Source organism: Phascolarctos cinereus, unplaced genomic scaffold (genome assembly GCF_003287225.1).
Source record: "Phascolarctos cinereus isolate Bilbo 61053 unplaced genomic scaffold, phaCin_HiC Scaffold_5;HRSCAF=322, whole genome shotgun sequence".
NCBI classification, from domain to species: domain Eukaryota; kingdom Metazoa; phylum Chordata; class Mammalia; order Diprotodontia; family Phascolarctidae; genus Phascolarctos; species Phascolarctos cinereus.
The window spans coordinates 58,776,228-58,798,472 of record NW_027555958.1 but is presented as its reverse complement, the minus strand read 5'-3'; the positions used below and the strand labels follow the sequence as shown (position 1 = coordinate 58,798,472).

The window sequence follows — 22,245 nt, the reverse complement described above, 5'->3', positions numbered from 1 at the left end:
TTAAATTTTCCTTCCAGCTTTGGATGTATGATCCTACAATTAGATCAGTAAAGCTCAGGCCACTGTTTTTCCTTCCGCTTCCTGGACAAGTATTAATTTCCCTGCTTCTATTCTCATTCCCTATGTCCAGCACATCCAATTCATCCTGTGTACCACTACAAAGTTACTCTTTCCAAAATATAGCCTTCATGTCAATCCTTGGCTCAAAAACATTCAACGGCTCCCCATTTCCTACAGAAAAAAAGTTTAGACTTTTGCATGGCATTCAAGGCTTTCTACAATATGGTCCCAATCTACCTTCCTAAACTTTTCTCTTCTTACTCTCTCTGCTCTAGCCAAACATGATCACTTACTGTCCCTTAAATGTACCATATACATTGTTATTCAATGCAGTGTTGGATCAAAGCTTTCATTCTCCACATGAATCATTCTCTCTCCTGCGCATAAAGCCCACCCTTGAAATCCCAGCATTAAATCCTCCAATAGCTGGCATTTTTCTATAGAATTTTAAAGCTTAGAAATCCCTTTTTATGTAAATGACCTCATTTGGTCAGTTGACCCTACTGTCCCCATGAAGATTTTATTGAACATCTGAATCCATAGAGACGTTTCCTCCTATGAACTTCTATAACATCTATCATGGGTACCCATCATTTAGCTCCTGTTGCAAGCCTCAAGGACAGAAACTTCTATTACTTCAATTCTTTGTGAAGATGTGATTTCACTAGTGTGGGCATTCTTCCTATAGACAGGAGATCACAACTCAACTCTCTTTAACTCAGTCCCACACTAACTGTCTTTAATTTAGTAGATTATTGAGAAGCAGCATGTCATAGAGACCACTGGACTTGGCACCAGAAAGAAATGGGTCCTGTCTTAGATACTTACTGGCTATGTGACCCTGAGCTTAACCACTTAAACTTTCTCATCTATAAGAAGAGAAGTTGGGCTCAAAGACCTTTAAGGCCCCTCCCAACTCTAAATCTATGATTCTATAATTTTTGAGAGTTGCCATGGCCAAAAAACTCATAGCTCTGTGAAAATCTGGTGATGAGCCTGTGGGAACTTATGCCAGTTTTTAGATGACAGATACATAGCCCATCACCAGGCTTCTATATAAACTATTTCGAGATTAGTGTAGGATTTACCAGGGGTTGTATACCCTACTGGCATATAGCCCTTTAGACGCCAGGGTATACATCAAGATGATGCATCCGAGTAGGTCTTTGGTGGAGTTTTGTATGTTTTCTTACAATGGTCTCCAAAGTGAGGTATGTACACCCAGATGAGAGTGCAAGATGATCCATTGGGGTGTGGAAAGGAAAACCTAAAACTTCTATTTTTTAATAAAAAAAAAACATAAGAAAAATGAAGCTTTACTTATATTTTGTATATACATTGATGTTGGTGCCTTCACTTCATCTGTATGCCAATCATGTATCGCGTATGATATTTTATCATGGGAGGAGAGTGGGAGTTACAAAGTATTGAGAGGTTGACAATGATGTCTTCACTTGTTTGTTTTCTTTCATGATAACATATGAACTGCAGCTTATATGTGTCCAATTAGGAGGATTGACAGGCTATACCAAGGGTGGGGAACCTTCGGCCTTAAGGCCACATGTGGCCTTTTAGGTCCTTAAGGGCCGTACTTGAGGACCTACAGGACCATATGTGGCCTCGAGGCCACAATTTCCCCACCCCTGGGCTATATCATCTAATTTTAATTAAACTAACCATCACAAAAATGGACAACTGGATTTTAAAAATTCCTGGAAAGAAACTGGAGATTGAAGATAATGCTAATAATGTGAGCACAAGCAAACAACAAGAAAATGGCAGGGACAACACATAAATCCTGTTAGGAATCTTAGGTCATCCACATTATAAGACCAACGATGATCTAATCAAATCTGATTAGAAAGAAAAGAATTTCAAAATGATCAAGAAATTATTTAAAATATAGATTTATAGCTACTGTCACTATACACAGAGCTTTGCACATCATACGTGCTTAATCAACACTTAATTCATTAACAATGAACCTCACCATAATTGTAAATTGTACCTGAAGATACTGACTAATGGTGGCATGAAGTCATCATGAAAAGCAGGCTAGGGTTAAGTACCAAATTTGTAATTTCATAGGTATAGGGAATTCAGCAGAGAAAACTTCCTCTATAAATTTGGGCTGGCACCTTCTTTGGAATGTATAGTCTTTTTTTTTTTTCCCTTTGGCTAGGCAATGGGGTTAAGTGACTTGCTCAGGGTCACACAGCTAGTAAGTGTTATGTGTCTGAGGCCAGATTTGAACTCAGGTCCTCCTGAATCCAGGGCCAGTGCTCTATCCACTGTGCCACCTAGCTGCCCCCTGGAATGTATAGTCTTACTGAGTTGCTTAGAACCCTGGGAAATAAATGAGTTGCCCAGGGTCATACCACTATCAATGGCAAGACTTCAACAAAGGTCATCCTGGCTTCCAGGCCAGTTCTCTATCCTTTATTTCATGCTGCCTCTCATCATGATTAGTAAGAAATTTTAAAACTAAATTTTTACTCCCAAGAATGATGTGTCACCTATAAAAAATGCTTACAACTGCACATAAAAAAAAAGTAGAAATAAACTTTTCTAACTTATTAAAAAAAAATCTTCCAAATAGAGTGGCCAGCAAGAATGGTAAAGTAAGAGGAAGCAGTGAAGCCCAGCTCTCTCATATAACTAATTCAGCAAAGATGAGGAAGACACTAGATACAACGGTGGTTGAGAAATTCAGGGCGAAGCCAGCAGATTCTGGAAAAAGGTCCATGGCAGTAGAGAGAAACATCTGGAGGCTTGTGGGCGCAGGAGAGAGGGTTCAGCCAGGAAAGAACAGGAAAAATATTTCCAGGGGCAAGCCTGAAACTGTTCTACTCTGACCCCAAATTGGGGTTACTGAGCCTTTTAAGAGACAGAATGGGACTGAAGCCTGCAGCTATGTACCCAGCACAGAAAGTATCAACCTAGACTAAGCCTGCATTTCTATTTCTTTTAACCAGGGCAGGCTTTCAAGATGCTGGCAGAGGCTGGGGCCAACAGCTCTCTCTTGGTGCACTGACCACAGTCCAGCCTGCAGCTATGTCATGCAGACCCAAGTTGGTGCCTGCAAAGTTAGACTTGGGAGGGTAGTAATCAGATCAAGCCCTAAGTCAGCTTGCCTAGGGCACTGAAAGTTAGAAAATCAGTGGCCTGATCCACTCCTGAGATCCTTGAAGAATAGAGTACTTGATACTGGGAAGAAGCCATGCCAGGTAATTTGAGGCAGCAAAGTGGCATGGGGGCTAGAGTTAGAGACTTGGAGTCAGTAAGACCCAGTTGAATTCCTGCCTCAGACACTTACTAGCTGTATGACCCTGGAAAAGTCACTTAACCCCTCCCAGCCTCAGTTTCCTTATTGGCAAAATAAAGATAATGCCTCAAATACCTCAAAAAGTTGTTGTGAGTATCAAAGGAGATAGCATATGTAAGGCCCTTTGAAAACCTTAAAGTACTATCTATTATTGCTATCATTATTATTATTATTATTATTATTATTATTATTATTACAAATGAGAACCAAAGAAGGCCCACTATTCCCTTCAGAAGTATGCAGAGCCTTGCCCTGATATCAAGGTCCAGTTCAGGAAGTAAGGCTGGAAAAAGAACAAACAAAAGAAGACACAAATAATAAAGAAATATTATGGCTCTAGGGACACCTAACATACAACCCAGAAGAAGAGAATAACTCGACAACATCTATAAGCAAAGACTCAAGCAAAAATATGGCTTGGCCACAAAGTTAGCTAGAACTCCTAGAAAAAATAAAGCAAGATTTAAAAAATTATGTAAGTTGAATCAGAGCTCTAGAAGAAAGACTTGGAAGGAGAATAGGATGATTAATACAGGTGGCACAAAACCTTACCCAATAATAGAATCCTTGAAAATAAAAATGGACAAGACAAACCAGTGACTCCATGAGACAATGGGACAAAATCAAAAGACTGGCAACATAAAAGTGTGAAATATCCCCTATTAAAAACAGCTCACCTTGGAAAGCCAGACAAGGGGAGTAAAATCAAAGAATCATCAGGTTACCTGAAAATGACGACGACAGCAACAACAATAAACAGCAACAAAAGCCTGGATACCATATTTCAAGAAATTATGAGTGAAAATTATCCAGGCTTATTAGAATCAAAGGACAAAGTGAAAAAAAGAAATGCTCCACTGGTCACCTCCTGAAAGACACTCCAAAATGAAAACTCCCAGAAATGTCATAGCAAAAATCCAGAGGTTCAAGGTCAAAGATTAAAAAAAAAGGCATCCAGAAAGGCAGAGTTCAATTTTCAAGGAGCCATAGTGAGGATTACCCAAGATTTGACAGTCACTAATCTGAAAAAAGAAGAAAACTTGGAATAAAATATTCCAAAAGGCAAAAGATTCTCGGCTTACAACTGAGAATAATTTATCCATGAAAAATGAGTATAATCCTACAGGGAGAAAAAACGGACCTTTAGCAAAATTCTCTTTCATTAGCTTCTAAGCATTCCTAATGAAAAGAGTAGAGCTGAGCAAAAGCTATGAAACATAGATACAGGAGTCAAAAGAACATTAAAAAGGTGAATACCTTAGAGCAATTTAGGCTAAACAAGGATGAAGTGTTTATACTCTAACAGGGAGAGAAGAAACAAGTGTCCCTTCAGAAACCTAATAAAAATGGAAGAGGATAGCAGGATGGATAAGAAACTAAAATTCAGCAGCATCTTGTTTATATGAAACATAATGCTTCAGGTGATCTAATAACAGCGATTACCAACTATGGTCTTGGACAAAACAACGGTAAAAATAAACTTCATTAAAATAAATAAACAGGGAAACCACATTATGTTGAAAGGCCTCACAAATGATTACTTAGTAAATACTTAATATATATTCACTGATGATGAAGCATCTAAATACATGGGAAAAGCTAAACAATTTACAGGGCAGGATAGACAGTAAAACTAAAATAGAGAGCTCATGCATCTCTTTCAGATCTAGACAAATCTAACAAATAGAATAAAGAATAGAATTTTTAGAAAAGCTGGATGTATTTTTGCTGAATATGATATATTATCTACTGAATGGGAATGGAAAAAAATGTACATATTTCTCAGTAGTATGTTGCGTATTTATAAAACCTGGCCAAACATTGAAACATAGAAACTTTGCAAACAAATGCACTGAAATCACATATATCCTTTACTTATAAGAAATTAATATTTATATTTAATAAAGGATATTTGAAGAAAAATTCACTGAAGACCAATTTAATCCCAAAGAATCAGTGAGTCAAAGAACAAAATACAGAATCAATAAATGCTTTTATCAAAGAAAATGGCAAAAATATTTGGGAAGCAGCCAAAGGAGTCATAAGGGAAAATCTCTAAGCACTTTAATTAATAAAAAATAGAAAGAACATATCAATGAATTGGGCATGTAACAACAACAACAACAAAACCTAAAAAAGCAACAAAGTAGAAAAAGAACCAATAAAAACTGAACGCAAAATAGAAATTCTAAAAATCAAAGAACGTATTAACAAAATTGAAAAAAAATAATTGAATTGACAAATAAAATTTTAAGTTGGTTCTTTAAAGAAACAATAAAATAGATAAGTCTTCAGTCAGTTTGATTAAAAAGCAAGGGGAGGAGTAGCTAGGGGGTGCAGTAGAAAGAGCACTACCTTTGGAATCAGGAGGATCTGAGTTCAGATACTGCCTTAGACACTAGCTGTGACCCTGGGCAAGTCGCTTCCCCCCTAAAAATTATTTTGCTCAATTATATGCCAAACAAAACTGATTGCCTAAATGAAATGGGTAAATATTTACATAAACATGAAGTGCACAGATTAATAGAAAAAGAAATGGAAGACTTAAATAATCCAATCTCAGGGGAAAATATTAAATCACAAATGAACTCCTAAAGAAAAAACCCCAAGACTGAACTGATTTACAAGCAAATTCTATCAAACAACAACACAAAAACTATATGAATAGGTGGACCTTTCCTTAATATGGTAATCAATATCTATATAAAACTAAAAGCCAGTATTATACATAATGGAGATAAATTTAAGGCCTTCCCAAATAGATCAAGGTAAAAGCAAATATATCCATTACCACCAATATTATTTGGCATTTGTCTAGAAATGCTAGCTGTCTCAATAGGGAAAGGAAAATAAGTTGAAGAGAATAAACATAGGTAAAGAGAAAACAAAATGATGACTTTTATAGATGATGTGATAGTCTACTTAGGGTACAATAGAGAATAAACCCAAACATTAATTGAAATAATAAATTCAGCAAAGCAGTCAGATATAAAGTAAACCCACACAAATCATTAGCCTGTCTATTTATTACCAATAAACCCAGCAAGAAGAAATAGAAAGAGAAATTCCATTCAAAATAAACTAAAAAATTTATAAAATATTTGGAAGTCTACCTATCACTGAATATACATGAACCTCAGGAATACAACTGCAAGACACTCAATATAAATAAAGACAGATTGAATAATTGGAAAGATATTAATTGCTCATTGTTGAGCTGGGCCGATATAATAAAAATGACAACACTACCTAATTTAATGTATTTATTCAGTATCACACCACTCAAACTTCCAAAAGGATTATATTACAGAGACAGATAAAATAATAATGAAATTCATCCAGAGGAAGACAAGACGAAGAATATAAAGGGAAATGGTGAAAAAAAGTGGAAAGGGCAGGGGACTAACAAGCACCAGATCGCCAATCCTACTAAAAAGCTGTAATCATCAAAACTATTTGGTTCTGGTTAAGAAATAGAAAAAAGTTGATCAGTGAAACAGATTAAGTATACAACATATGGAAGCAAAGGTAACTAGTAGTCTCATGTTGATAACCCCAAAGGCCCTAGTGACTAGGGTAAAAATCACAATTTGACTGAGTAGGAACTCACAATTTGACAAAAACTGTTGAGAAAACAAGCTTAATAGCCAAAAGAATTCAAAGAAAAATCAAAAGGTCCATATGTACAAAAGCAACGCAAGCAGCTCTTTTTGTGGTGACGAAGAACTGGAAACTAAGAATATGCCTGTCAGCTGGAGATGGTTAAACAAAGTATGGTATATGGAAGTAATATAATATTACTGCATCATAAGAAATGATAGAAGAGCAAAAAAAAAAGAAAATAAGAAAAACTGTGGAAGACTATGTTGACTAGTGCAGAGTAAAGTGAGCAGAACCCAAAGAACAATATATGAATTACAGCATGGTGAGGAAAAAACAACTAAGCAAGACTTACAAACTCTGATTAATGAAATGGCCAAAGAACCGGTGATGAAACATGCTTCGTACCTGGTGACAGATAATACAAACACCTTGCAGTCAACTTTTATGAACTGATAGACATCATGAAAGAAAGAAATTGACTAGTCAAATTTCAACCAAAAAATTGCATAGTTGGTGTAATAAGATTGAAAAATTATTATCAATTAATGCATCAAAAAATATCAATTAAGTGCCTACTATGTGCCAGGTATAGTGGTAAGCACTGGGTTCTACTGGACCCCTGGGCATACAAAGGAAGGCAAAAAAAAAAATCATTCCTGTCCTCAAGGAACTTGCAATATAACATGTGAATAAATTCATACATACACGATACATACAGGTAAGGTTAGAAAGGAACACCAGCGTGCTCTGCTCTCCCCAGAACTCATCTTTAGTATTATGTTCAATTCTGAGCACCACAGTTTAAGAGGACAGTCGTAAACTGGTGAGTGGTCAGAGGAGATCAAACAGGACAGTGAAAGTCTAGGAGACCATAGTTCTTTGAGGATCACTTCAGAGAACCCATAACGCTCAGCTTAGATTAGACTTAGGGGGAATATGACAGTTATCTTCAAGTATTTGAAAATCTGTGATATGGAGGGGCTGGACCTGTTCCACTGGACCCCAGAGGATAGAATCAGGAGCAAGGGGTAGAAGTTGGAAAAAAAAATTTTGCCTCAATATCAGGGGGAAAATTCCTAACAATTAGAACTTTCAAAAAATTGAATGGACTGCCTAGAGAAGTGGTATATTCCCTAACTTGAAGGTCTCCAAACAAAGTTTGGACATTTACTTGTGAAAGTTGTTACAAAGGGAATTCCTTTCACCTGTGGATTGGATTAGATATCTGTTGAAGCCCCTTCAAAATCACAAATTCTGTGATTCCAAGAGACAGAGATGAGGAGGTCCCAGGCATAGAGAACAGCCATACAGAGACTATGGAATATTGTGGGCCAGGAATAGCCTAGTAGGCTGAGCAATGTTGGTAGAGGACAGAGGAGAGCATGAGGATATTCTGACTCCCCAATCATGATCATCGAGTTTGGGGTGGGAAAGGGAGAGGAACGAGTGAAAGTTCAAACAGTGATGGAAAGGGTGTCATCAGGAGAGAGCCAGGTCTCAGGGAGTGCCAGAAGATGGAAGCACAGAGAGAAAGAGGTATAAGACAAAAGGAAGTTTGTCCATTGTGAATCAGATCTTCCAGGTGGCAGGTGGAGAGAGTGAGGGGCCTGCAGTCAGGATGACCTGAGTTCGAATCCAGCCTCCCATACTTACTAGCTGTGCTACTCTGGGAAGGTCACTTCACCTTTGTTTGCTTCAGCTTCCTCAACTGTAAAGTGGGGATAATAATAGCGCCTACCTCCCAGGGTTATTATGAGGATCAGATGAAATAACTGCGAAGTGCTTAGCACAGCGCCTGAAACTTAGTAGGTGCTATATAAATGTTAGCTGTCATTACTATTGTTATTACTGTTAGGAGAAGTAGGCAAGAATAAGCCAAAGGTGAAGAGATAAGGTGGATGGAAGTATGAGACAGGACAGGTGGGGATGGGGTACAGCAGGGTTTGTACAGCAGTAGTCAGGGCTTCAGAATTACTGGTGTGGGAGGAATATGGGGAGAGAGAGAGAGAGAGAGAGAGAGAGAGAGAGAGAGAGAGAGAGAGAGAGAGAGAGAGAGAGAGAGAGAGAGAGAGAGAGAGAGAGAGAGGGAGAGAGAGAGAGAGAGAGAGAGAGAGAGAGAGAGAGAGAGAGAGAGAGAGAGAGAGAGAGAGAGAGAGAGGGAGAGAGAGGGAGAGAGAGAAAGAGAGAGAAAGAGAGAGAGAGAGAGGGAGAGAGAGGGAGAGAGAGGGAGAGAGAGGGAGAGAGAGGGAGAGAGAGAGAGAGAGAGAGAAAGAGAGAGAGAGAGAGGGAGGGAGGGAGAGAGAGAGAGAGAGAGAGAGAGAGAGAGAGAGAGAGAGAGAGAGAGGGAGAGAGAGCGAGAGAGCTAACTGTTGAAGAATGAGTACAAGCAAAGTATCAGTGGCTGGAGAGAGATCCTTGAACATCATGATTTAGTAAGCATAACCACAATATAATTCTATGGGTCTTCCAAAAAAATGCTCCCAATCCCCAGAGGAATTGACTGACTCATTTTTAAATTCTAGCCCCGAACTGAACTGTCTTTGCTGATGAATGAGGGCCCACTCAGCTAGCTCACATTATTTAGCCAGCTCCAGACTGTGCTTCACATCTCTTCCAGCCTTCCCCCCCTCCCCCAGGCCTCCTTTCCCCCTCTTACTCTGGGATCAGTAATCAAATCGCCATTGCTCCTGGAAAGGGAGTATCACTTGACTACCCAGCTGACCAACTCCACCTCCATGTGACTCCCCCAGACATTCTCCTCCTTGGCTATGCCATTCCCCAGGGGAGAGATAAGTAGTCAAAGGATATGACTAAATAGTTCCCAAAGAATTAACAAACATAAGAATGATAGTGTCAAATCACTAATAATAAGGGAAATGCAAATTAAAATACCTCTGAGGTGTGGCCTCAGAGCCATCTTCTACAAGAAGCATTTCCTGATCCCCCTAGATGTTAGTACACCCCTTGCCCAAACTACCTCATACTCATTTTGTATATGCCTACACACGTATACATATACATTTAATACATATAAGCACATATATAAGTGTGTGTCTATACCTATGTGCGAAAGGCAGATGGATGGCACAATAGATAGAATGTTGGACTTGGAGTTAGGAAGATCTGAGTTCAAATCTTGCCTCAGATACTTATTGGCTGTGTGACTCTGGGAGAGTCACTTCACCTCTCTCAGCCTGTTTGCTCATCTGGAAAATGGGGATAATAATACCACCTACTGCACAGAATTGTTGTGAGGATCAAATGAGATCATATTTGTAAACTGCTTTGCAAACCTTAAAGTATTATATAAGTGCTAGCTCTTTCTACTGCTGCTGCTGCTGCTATTACTACCGCTATATATGTAATAGGGGTCAAATATATTCTTAGGACCCATCAGTTTGCTCAAATGGCATCATCCATGTGGAGGCTGCCAGGAAGCTGCCTCTGAGAGAATAATGAGGACCGGAATATGTGTAGACATTTGGTAACAGTTTCTGATTAGCCTATCACGTAGACATTGGTGGTATTTTTGGAACTGAGAATCTTCAAAGGTCCCAAGTCAGCAGTGGCTAAGGCTTTTGCTGCATTTGTGTCTGAGGAAACAAGGTGATTCCTTTACTAGTGGCTTCTATGGAACTAACTGGTCAGGTCTTTCCCTCCCTCCCAGGCTTTATACCACCTCCCACCTGGTACCCTTCTCCCTTCCCCAAAATGGGCCCAGGTCTTTGGTCTTTGCCTTTATTCTTTTATAATCTAGGTACAGATGGTGGAGTCTCCAATCTGAGCCAGGAATGTGAGTCACGGGGACCCATGAATGCAAACTGAGTGTTGTAGCCAGCCAACGTGATGCCAATATTAGGCATGAACTTGATGGGACCAAATGTCATGCAGGAATGGATCTAAGCTGTGAGCCTAATTAATTCCTCTTCCAACCACCAAAGTTGCATAGTGTGGTATCATGTTCCTGAGGTGTTGGAAGAAATTCTGTATGTTTGTTCTTGCTAAATCTCGGAAATAAATATCCCCTTGTAAAAGCCAAATGATGTTAAATAGTTAGGGGACTTGAGAGCTAGCTTCTGGCTCCCTGAAAATAGGGAGACTATAGCCTGTGGGAGTTGAAGCTGATAACAGAAAAAAGAGATATTCCAAATCCTTCAAGGCAGTTAAGAATCAAGAGGCTAAGATGAAACCTAGTTTATGAGTCCAGGTAATTGGGAGATAGTGGTACCCTTAATATTAATAGGGAAGTTAGGAAGAGGGAAGGATTTTGGAGGAAAGATAATGAATTCAGTTCTGGACATGTTGAGTTTAAGAGGTCTATGGGACTTGCAGTTTAAATATTCAATACACACTTGGACATGCAAGACTAGAGGTCAATTCAGAGGTTAAGGCTGGATAAATTTATCTTGGAATCATCTACATAAAACACAATTGACTCCATGGGCACTTACTAGATTATCACATGAAATAGTATAGAGGGATAAGAGAACAGGGCCCAAGTCAGAGTCTTGGGGGACAGCCACAGTTAGTGGGAGTGACCTGGATGAAGAGTCATTGAAAGAAGCTGAGAAGGAATGGTCAGACAAGTAGGAGGAGAACTAGGGCATAGTACTGTCTAGAAAACCTAGAGAAAAGCTCAAATCAAGGAAAAGGGGGTGGATCAATAGTGTTAAAGTCTGCAAAGAGGTCCAGAAGGATGAGGATTGAAAAAAGCCATTAGATTTGTAGATTAAGAGACCACAGATGACTCTGGAGACAGCCATTTTGGTCAAATGATGACTACATAAGGCAGACTACAAAGAGTTAGGAAAAAAGTAAGAGGCAAGGACAGAGAGGTATGAAGTGGATGGCTTTCTCAAGGAAGTTAACTACGGAAGGGAGGAGAGATGTAGGATAATAGCTATCAGGGATAGGTGAATCAGCTGAGGGCTTTTTGAAGATGGACCTTTTTGAAGACAGTAGGCAAGCAGCCAGTAGCCAGGAGAGATGGAAGATAATTGACAGAGTGAAGATAACTGAGGTCACAGTCTTCTGAAGAAGATGGGGTAGAATAGAATCACATGTACATATGGAGGGTCCACTTCTCATGTGAAAAGAGGGTGAAGGAGGAGAGAGTAGTTGAGGGTAGCTGAGTGAGGAAGAGGGGAGAAGAAGAAGCTCTCACTGAATGGCCTCTGTTATTTCAGTGAAATATGAGGTGAGTTCAATGAGGGGGTACAATGGAGGTGGGGTTGAGGTGGGGTGAAAAAGTTTGGAAAAGCTGCTGTGGTAAGTGGGATAGTGAGTTAATTAGGGAGATGCAAAAGGATTATTTTGCAGCAGTAAGGGCCCATTTGAGATAATATAACATAAATTTGTAATGGGTGCAATGAGCATGTTTCATGATTTTCTCCAGCTTCATTCAGCAGCACATGTGAAGGACTGAAGGCAGCAAATGGTAGAAAGGATCCAAAGCTAAAGATTTGCAAAATAAGATCAGTGATAGACTAATGGGGCAAAGGACCTGAGAACACTGGATAGTGTTGAACTGGTTCACCAAGAGGTCTTTTTGGGGAAAGGAGGAGAATGTAGTTAGACAACTATAGTGAGGACAAAGAACATAGACATTATAAGACAAAAAGAAAGATGAAATTACAAAAGATTATGATCAGAAAAAGGAATTTCAGAGTTCATTAAAAAGGAAGTTTAATACTTGTGGGTGATGGTAAGATCAAGGACATGACCATCTCTGGATATAGTTGGTGTGGGGTGGAGAAAGAGGAGGTCATGGGAAATGAGTACATTGAGGAACTGGGAGATTAGAGTGTTTGAGGAAGTATTATATGTTTTAATCTCCTATTATGAGCACAGGAGATGGGAAGGAGAGAAAGACTGAGCCAGGCACTGAATTCATCAAACAAGGAAGGAGAGCATCTTGGGTTCAGTAGATAATAGCTACCAGAATCTTGATTGGGTGATAAATATGGATTGAATGAACCTCAGAAAAGAAGAAGTTACTGAGTGATGATATTAGAGATAGAGTTTGGAAGTGGCAATAGAAAGGAAGGGGTATTCCAACTCCCTTCTCATGACCAGTGAGTTAGAGGCTGGGACACAAGGGAAAATGTAATCAGTGATGCAAGGGTGGCCAGGGATGCCGTTTCATCAGATAGGAGCCAAGTCTTGATGAGTACAAGATGATGACAGCAAAAAAGGAAAAGACTTAAAGATAGTTTGTTCCTTAGAAAGCAGGCAGAACTTCCAGACTTCAAACTATTGTTACAGACCAGCATCATCAAAACCATTTGGCACTAGCTAAAAAACAGAAAAATCAATGGACTAGATAAGGAAGATAGATATATAATGAAGAATGAAAAATGAAATTTATAACCCCAGTGTTTGAAAAACTCTAAAACATAAATACTTAGGAAAGAATTCCTTACCTGATAAGTACTAATGGGAAAATGGGATAGCAATCTGGCAAGCCCTAGACCAACATCTTATACCATATTCTTCAAAAAATTCAAAATTGATTTGTGACCCAAATATTAAAACTCACACCATTAAAAAATGGAAAAGAAGCAGATCATATGCTGTTCACAGATATAGCTAAGGGATGAATGCTTAACCAAAAAAGAGATAGTGGCCTTTACAAATTTTCCCAAAGTAATTCAATCACTATCCTCTTCCTTTTCAACTCTGGGTCTAACTCATTGTCCATTTATACTGTCTGTTAGAGCTACACCTTCTATTGGACAATCTCTATGGAGTATGTATTCAGATGCATCTTCAAATCTTAGCAGTAGAAAGCTGTGTTGTCACCTATAAGATAAGAAAATAGCATAGCTGAAAAGACAAGACGCCCTGGGAGAAAGAAAGAAGACTATTAAAAAGGTAAACATGAAAGAGAAATCATAAGTGATGAATAAGATTAAACTGTTCACGTTCCTATATGGGAAAATGATACATGTAACTCCTAAGAATGTTGTCATTATTAGGGTGGTTAGAAGGAGTCTATGTACACAGAGGTCGCTGGTATGAGTTGATTATACTGGGATGATCTTCAAAAAATAGAGAGGTGAGAAAGAGGAATTCACTGGGAGAAGGAGAAAGAGAGAGGAAGAATGGGGAAAATAATCTCACATAAAAGAGGCTCAAAAGGAAGAAGTTTTACAGTGAAGAGGAAAATGCGAGTGGGGTGGGCAATGCTGGAACCTCATTCTCATTTGAACTGGTTCAAAGAGGTAAGAACATATATACATATACATATACATATATATACACATACATATACACATACATATACATATACATATACATATACATATACATATACATATACATATACATATACATATACATATACATATACATATACATATACATATACATATACATATACATATACATATACATATACATATACATATACATATACATATACATATACATATACATATACACACTCAGGTGGGTATAGAAATCTATTTTACCAATAGGAAAGTAGGAGAAGGATCTAACAGAAAGGAAGGGAAATGGATAAGAGGGAGGATAGATTAAGAGAGGTCAAAAACAAATAGACTTTTGAAGAAGGTTAGGGGAGACAGAGAGACAGACTGACAGAGAGAGACAGATAAATAGAAGAAAATATGATTGAGGGAAATACATAGTTAATATCATAACAGTGAATAGGATGAATGAACTCACCCATAAAATGGAAGCAGATAGCAGAATAGATTAGAAACCAGAATCCAAGAATATGTTGTTTACAAGAAATACACTTGAAACAGAAAGACACATACAGAGTGAAAATAAGGGACCAGAGCAGAATCTGTTATACTTCAGCTGAAGTAAAAAAGGCAGGTATAGCAATCATGATCTCAAACAGAGCAAAAGGAAAAATAGGTCTAATTAAAAGAGATAATCAGGGAAACTATTTTTTGCTGAAAGGTACCATTGTTGTTGTTGTTATTCAGTCATGTTCAATTCTTTGTGACCCTGTGGACTGTAGCACACCACTACTGGCTATGGGCTTTTCTTGGTAAAGATGCTGGAGCAGTTTGCCATTTCCTTCTCTAGTTGATTAAGGCAAACAGAGGTTAAGTCACTTGCCTACGGTCATACAGCTAGTAAGTGTCTGAGTCTGGATTTGAATTCAAGTCTTTTTGACTCCAGGCTCAGTGCTCACTGAGCCACCTAACTGCCTCCAAAAGGCATTATAAATAATGAAATAATATCAGTGCTAAACATATATGCACTAAATGGCATAGCATCCAAATTCTTAAATGAAGAGTTAAATGAATCACAGGAGGAAATAGACAGTAAAACTATACTAGTGAGGGGACCTCAGCTTACCTGTTTCAGAACTAGATAAATCTAACCATAAAATAAGAAAGAAGTTAAGGAGATGAGTAGAATTTTAGAAAAGTTAAATATGATAGATCTCTGAAGAAAACTGAATGGGAATAGAAAGGAATATATCATTTTCTTAGCTGTACATGGCATATTCACAAAAATTGATGATGCATTAGGGCACAAAAATCTCACAACCAAATGCAGAAAAGCAGAAATATTAAGTGCACCCTTTTCAAAGCATAATGGAATAAAAACTACATTCAATAAAGGGCCTTGGAAGTATAGACTAAAATCCACCAGAAACTAAATGATTGAATCCAAAAGAATGAGTGAGTCAAAGAACAAACCATAGAAAACAATCAATAATTACATTAAAGACAATGACAACAATGAGACAACATACCAAAATTTGTGGGATTTGACCAAAGCAGTAAGAATTATTTAGGGGAACCAGGGGAATATTTATATCTCTAAATGCTTACATCAATAAAAGAGAGAAAAGACAGATCAATGAACTGGGCATGCAACTGAAAAAAAGAAACTAAAAAAAAAGAACAACTTAAAAAACCCCAATTTAATAACAAAATAGAAATCCTGAAAAATCATAGGGATAGGTTTATAAAATTGAAATTACAAAAAAACCCCATTAAACTAATAAATAAAGCTAGGAGCTGGCTTTATGAAAAATAAAATAAAATAGATGAACCATTGGTTAATTTGATTTTAAAAAGGAAAGAAGAAAAACAAATTGGATCAAAATGGAAAAGGTTATATTTACTTCTAATGAATATGAAATTAAGGCAATGATTAGGAGCTATTTTGCCCAATTATATGCAAATAAAACTGACAATCCAAGTGAAATGGATGAATAGTTACAAAAATATAAATTGCCTAGATTAACAGGAGAGAAAACGCAATGCTTAAATAACCACATCTTTTAAAAAAATGAACAAGATATAAATGAGTTCCCTAAGAAAAAAATCCCTAGGACCAGAAGGATTTATAAATGAATTCTACTAAATACATAAAGAATAATTAATTCCAATACTATATAAATTACTTGGGAAAACAGGCAAAGAAGGAGTCCTAGCAAATTCTTTCCATAACACTGAATTGATAATTTATGAAACTATGAAATGGGGACAGGCATACCCAGTTCTGTGGGTACTTATTATGAAAGACCACAATTGGCATGGGGAAACAGGGCTGTGATCACACTTTGATAAAGCACAGAGACAACTGACAAAAAGTGGGGAGGGATACAGAGGCAGATGGAACTGTGGGAACATGGGACAGAATGATGAAGTAAGATAGGCAGCATGGGGAAGAGGATGGAGGGGGGAGAGGCAGAGAATATCATTCATGTTACCATGGATTAAAGTTGGGAGCACTAGGCAGCATGGACCTGATGGGGATGGAAAAGTGCTGAGAAGCAGGAGTTTGAGGTCTCACTTTTCTAGGGGTTTTTTTTTTGTGGGGGAGAAATAGACCAACTCCTACCTGTGCCACCTTGGAGTTAGTTCATTAACATATCCATATCATCTCAAAGTTATAAGTAAAACTTCAAAGTTACATCTCAAAGTTATCAGCACCTTTTTGATGTTCCGTTGACTTGGAACTGTGGAGGACTAGATTTTGTTTGAAATCTCCATAACATAGGACCAGAAACCTTGATAAGCAACACATGGAAGGCTTTTGCTGATTCATAACATATTATCAGCATGTGAATTTTGGTTACTATCTGATAAAATTTGTAAATTATGCTTATTTGATCTTTGCAGTGGTTTGTACATGAATTCTCCTTTGCAATCTTATTTCCTGCTATTGCCTCTTTATACTGGCTACTTATAAGCTTACTTTACTGTCTAGAAGGGGAAGGGTGGTGGACAGGGGGACCAGAACAAGCTACAATTTTAATACAGACACAAATATGGCTTTGATACCTAAACCAAGGAGAACAAAAACAGAGTTAGAAAACTATGGACCAGTTTCCCTAATGAATATCGATACCAAAAGTTTAAATTACAGCAGTATATCACAAAGATCATACACTATGACCAGGTGGGATTTATGCCAGGCTGAATTCAATATTAGGAAAACTATAAGCTTAGTTGAACCTGCCAATTAAAAAAACAACAAAAACCATAAGATTATATCAATAGATGCAGAAAAAACTTTTGACAAAATACAGCACCCATTTTTATTAAAAACACAAGAAAGCATAGGGAAAAAATGGAGCTTTCCTTAAAATGATAAGTAGTATCTATCTATATAAATAGTATTCTACCATCAGTAAGCATTATCTATAATGGGGATAAACTGGAAGCCTTCCTAATAAGATCAGATAGGTTAAGCAAGGATGTCTGCTATCACCATTGTCATTCAATATTGTACTAGAAATGCTAGCTATGGTCATAAGAGAAAAACAAATACATTGAAGGAATAAGAATAGGCAATGAAAAAAAAACCTATCACTCTTTGTAGATGATATGATGGTATACCTAGAGAACCTTAGCAGCAAAAACTAAAAACAACTAGTTTAAATAATTAACAACTTTAGGAAAGTTGCAGGATTTAAAATAAACCCACATAAAATATCAGCTTTTCTACATATTACTAACAAAACCAAGCAGAAAGAGATAGAGAATTCCATTTAAAATCACTTCAGACAGTATAAAATATTTGGGAAGATATATATAAACACAATTATAAAACACTTTTCACATAAAAACAGTTCTAAACAACTGGTGGAACATTCATTGTCCATGGGTAAGTCCAGCCAACATAATGAAAACGATAATTCAACCTAAACTAGTTTACTTTTTCAGTTCGATAAAATCAAATTACCAAAGAATTTTGTAGTACAGCTAGAAAAAAAAAAGAATAGTATAATGGGAAAACAGAGGGTCAAGGATATCATGAGGATCAATGGGAAATAATGTAAAGGAAGGGGGCCTAGCAGTACCAGATCCCAAACTATATTAGAAATCAGTAATCATCGAAACAGCCTAATACTGGCTAAGAAAGAGGGGTAGATCACAGGATAGATTAGTTACATAATATACAGTAGCAAAAAAACCATTGTGATCTTATGTTTAATAAACCCAGAGATCTAAGCTTTGGCGGCAATAATTCAATATTTGACAAAAACTGCTGAGAAAAATGGAAAGCAGTGTGGCAGAAACTTGGCATAGATTACAATATCACACAATATACCAAGATAAGGTCAAAATGGGCACATGATTGAGACATAAAGGGTGATACCATAAGCAAGTTAGGGGAGGATGGGAAATTTTACCTATCAGATTTATGGATAAGGGAAGAGTTTATGATCAAATAAGAAATAGAGAGGATCACAGAAAGTAAAATGGATAATTCTGATTTCATGAAATTAAAAAAGGTTTTGTACAAACAAAATCAATGCTGCCAAAAGTACAAGGAAAGCAGGAAACTGGAAAATATTTTTTATAGAAAGTTCCTCTGACAAAGGCCTTCATTTCTCAAATATATAGGAAACTGAACCTAATTTATAAAAATTAGAGCCATGAACAGGCCATTTTCAGAAGAAGAAATCAAAGCTACCAATAGTCATGTGAAAAAAAATGCTCTAAATTACTAGAGTAATGCAAATTAAAATAATTCTGAGGTACTGTCTCACACCTAACAGATTGACTAACGTGAAAAGAAAGGAAAATTACATATGCCAAAGGGAATGTGGAAAAATTGGGACATTTATGTGCAGTTGGTAGAGTTGCGAACTGATCCAAACATTCTGAAGAGCAATTTGGAACTATGTCCAAAGGGCTTTAAAATGGTGCATACCCAGCAACACCACTATAAGGTCTCTATCCCAAAGAGATCAAAGAAAAAAAAAAGGACTTATGTGCACTAAAATATTTACAGCGCATTTTTCTGTGGCGGCAAAGATTTGGACATTGAGAGGATGTCCATCAATTGGGGAATGGCTGAACAAGTTGTAGTATATGAATGTGATAGAATACTGTGGAGCTAGAAGAAATGACAAGGAGAATGGTTTCAGAAAAACCTGGGAATACTTATGTAAACTGATGCAAAGTGAAGTCAGCAGAACCAGAACATTGTACACAGTAATAGTAATATTGTAATGATAATCAATTGTAAAAAAAAAATTAGCTACTCTAATCAGTATAATGACCCATGACAATTCCAAAGGTGTGTCCTGTGTAGAAAGAGACACCTAGAGATTTCAACTGGACTCCCAGTCGGATTCCCTATGTGTCACAGAGATCCCCAGAGGAAAAAAAAAAAGAGTGTTCTAAGTAGTTGCAGAGATTCAAAAGAATTTTATAGGATTAAACCCAGTTTGTGCGCGTGGGCCATTTGTGAAAAGAGGCATCCCAATTTCACCTTTGGACTCTGTGTTTGTATGTTGTAGCTCTTGGTATCTAAGTGTTGTTGCGCAGGCATCAAGCCAAATCAGCTGGATTTTCACTTAAGGGTGAGGGGATGACCAGTCAACCCCATGTCCTAAATCTCTGCAGGAAGAGCCTCACATGACCTAGGAAGCTCTAAAGGGATTAGGTTTCCTTTTGAGATAGGACACTTGATATTCTTTGTCTTTTCTTTACCTTTGACTCTGGGAAGGAATTTTAGAGTATGTTGTTAAGTACTCAACAATCAGTAGCCTCTGATAAACATTGCAAAATGTTATTTATTGAATCTGCACGGCTCTGTGGTAGAGAAATTATGATTTCTATCATTTTCATTATGTTGGCTGGGCTTACCCATGGACAATGAATATTTCACTAATTGTTTAGATTTGTTTGTATTAGTGTGAAAAGTGTTTTGTGTGTATGTGTGTAACTGTATGATTTATGCCAGGTTGACCATTTTGAGACTTTTTTCCTATATGGCATTAAGGAAACTAGTAAGAAGACAATGCTTATGCTTCTCTGGGACCCCAGAAAACTCTTCTAGATTAACACTATAGACAATGTGTTAAAAATGCACCCTGGTTGATTTGCCAAATTTTTTGCCAAAATTTTTAATAACAGAGGGGAGCAATTAATGTGGGGAATGGTCAGTGGCAAGGCTTGGTGAACATACTTCTGGGCATGTATAATGGAGAGACCCTTCCCCTCTCTTTTGGGCAAGAGTATGTTTCCTCTGGCTGCTTCCTGGTGGTGAAAAGTCTTTTAATTTATTGCTGAGACAGGATTGAGTGTTCATACAGAGGGTTCAAGCAAACAATCTTTTGTTCTCTTTGGTAGATTTTGAAAGAGGAGGAAGAACTCTGAATGGGAAAGGGATATCAGTCCCTCTCCCTGACTTGGTTGCTGTGTGTCCATGAATGCATTTAGCATTCTGTTTATATTGACTTTTATGTATCTAACCTTTCTTGATCTTAGGTGAATGAGTATCTGCAAATGGGACAGATCAGATCATAACCTTGTGAACTTCAAAAGATGGAAAAAGCCATCAGAGGTCCAGTAAATGTAATTGGTAGCAGAGACTGATGATAGCAGCTGAGTTTGGTAAGGAGTCAGCTCTGAGGAGTGAAGTCTTCGACCCAGCCCAGCAAGGAACTGAGCCATCAGCTGTGCCACAGCCAGAAATGAACTCCCTGAGGACTCTGAGAAAGGGGAAAAGGACTTCCATGGTCACCCCACCCCCAACCCCAGGTTGGAACAGGGAATGTTTTGTAGAACTCACTGTAAGTTTGAATCCACTCTCCTCAGGAACTGTGTGGGTGTATAGAAAAGTGTACCCCTTGGGTTTTGTTCTTTGATCCTTGCTATACCTTCTCACTAAATATCCCTTTGTGAAGGCTAATTGGTGTTAATTAGTGAATTGGGGAATAATCTACTGGTTACAAGACATTGGGGGAATATACCAGATTGGGGACTCATGAATAATAGTAGAGGATTGATAATTTGACATATAGATAGGGAGATGATAGAGATTAATAGATAGATAGAGAGATGATAGAGAGATGAAGAAAGACAGATAGATAGATAGATAGATAGATAGATAGATAGATAGATTGATTGATTTATTAAGTACTGTACTAAGCATTAGGGGTGCAAATAAAAGCAAACAAAACAATTCTTGCTCTCAAGGAGCTTAAATTCAAATAAGGACCACAATACATAAGGGGGATCTGAAAGTTGGGGTAGGGTTAAGAGGCTGGTAGCATTTTTGGAGATATCTTGAATGTGACATAGAGGCCTAGAACTGAGCAAGATAAGGCCAACACTGGCTATGAAAGCTCAGTGAGTCTCTAGGATAGAATCCCATTCTCAGGTGGGAAGGAAACAGGAAAGATGGCTGATTGAGTACAGTACAAGCTAAATGGTGTCCAAGCTGGCCTTTCAAAGTCCAACATAACTCCAGGTTCTAGAAACCAGCCCTGTCTTCTCAGAATTATCCCTAGGATCCTGAGGGGGAGCAGCAGTAAACCCCTCAACTGGGAACCTAACCTGCTGGTCCAATTTAAGCTGTGAGAGTACGCCTTAGGGTGTGTGTTACGTGATGCACATTTCTGTACAACTTTTTCCTTTTAAATAGATTCCTTGCTATTTAGTCATAATTGTGAGATCATTGAATCAATCCTAATAATAACTGGCATTTCTATAGTTCTCTAATGTTTACAAAGCATTTTCATTCCCCATAGGAGGCCTGTGGGTTAGGTTATGTGAGTATTATTATACTGGGGCCAATTTTAAAACTCTTATTGCTTCTGGCCTCATAAAAGTTATTTTGAGAGGTAGGGTGGAGTCATGGATAAGGGCCTAGCCTAAGAGTAAGGAGACCCATATTCAGATCCCTCCTCTGACCCGTACTAGCGCGAGGACCACGGTCAAGCTATTTAACCTGTCAGTGCCTCAGGAATACCTCTAGGATTACAATTTACAGATATGTTGCTGATCTGCATGAGGGGAAAG

General features: G+C 37.8%; 1 long non-coding RNA gene across 2 annotated transcripts in view; it reads left to right on the top strand.

Annotated features, from left to right (window-relative positions):
• The window catches only part of LOC110218489 (uncharacterized), a 56,917-nt gene extending 35,793 nt beyond the window's left edge, over window positions 1–21,124 (top strand). For both annotated transcript variants that reach the window (XR_002327314.2, XR_013487490.1), the window contains 2 exons: window positions 13,705–13,861; window positions 20,710–21,124. This is a non-coding gene — a long non-coding RNA (uncharacterized LOC110218489). The remainder of the gene's footprint in view (window positions 1–13,704; window positions 13,862–20,709) is intronic.
• The last annotated feature ends 1,121 nt before the right edge of the window (window positions 21,125–22,245 follow it).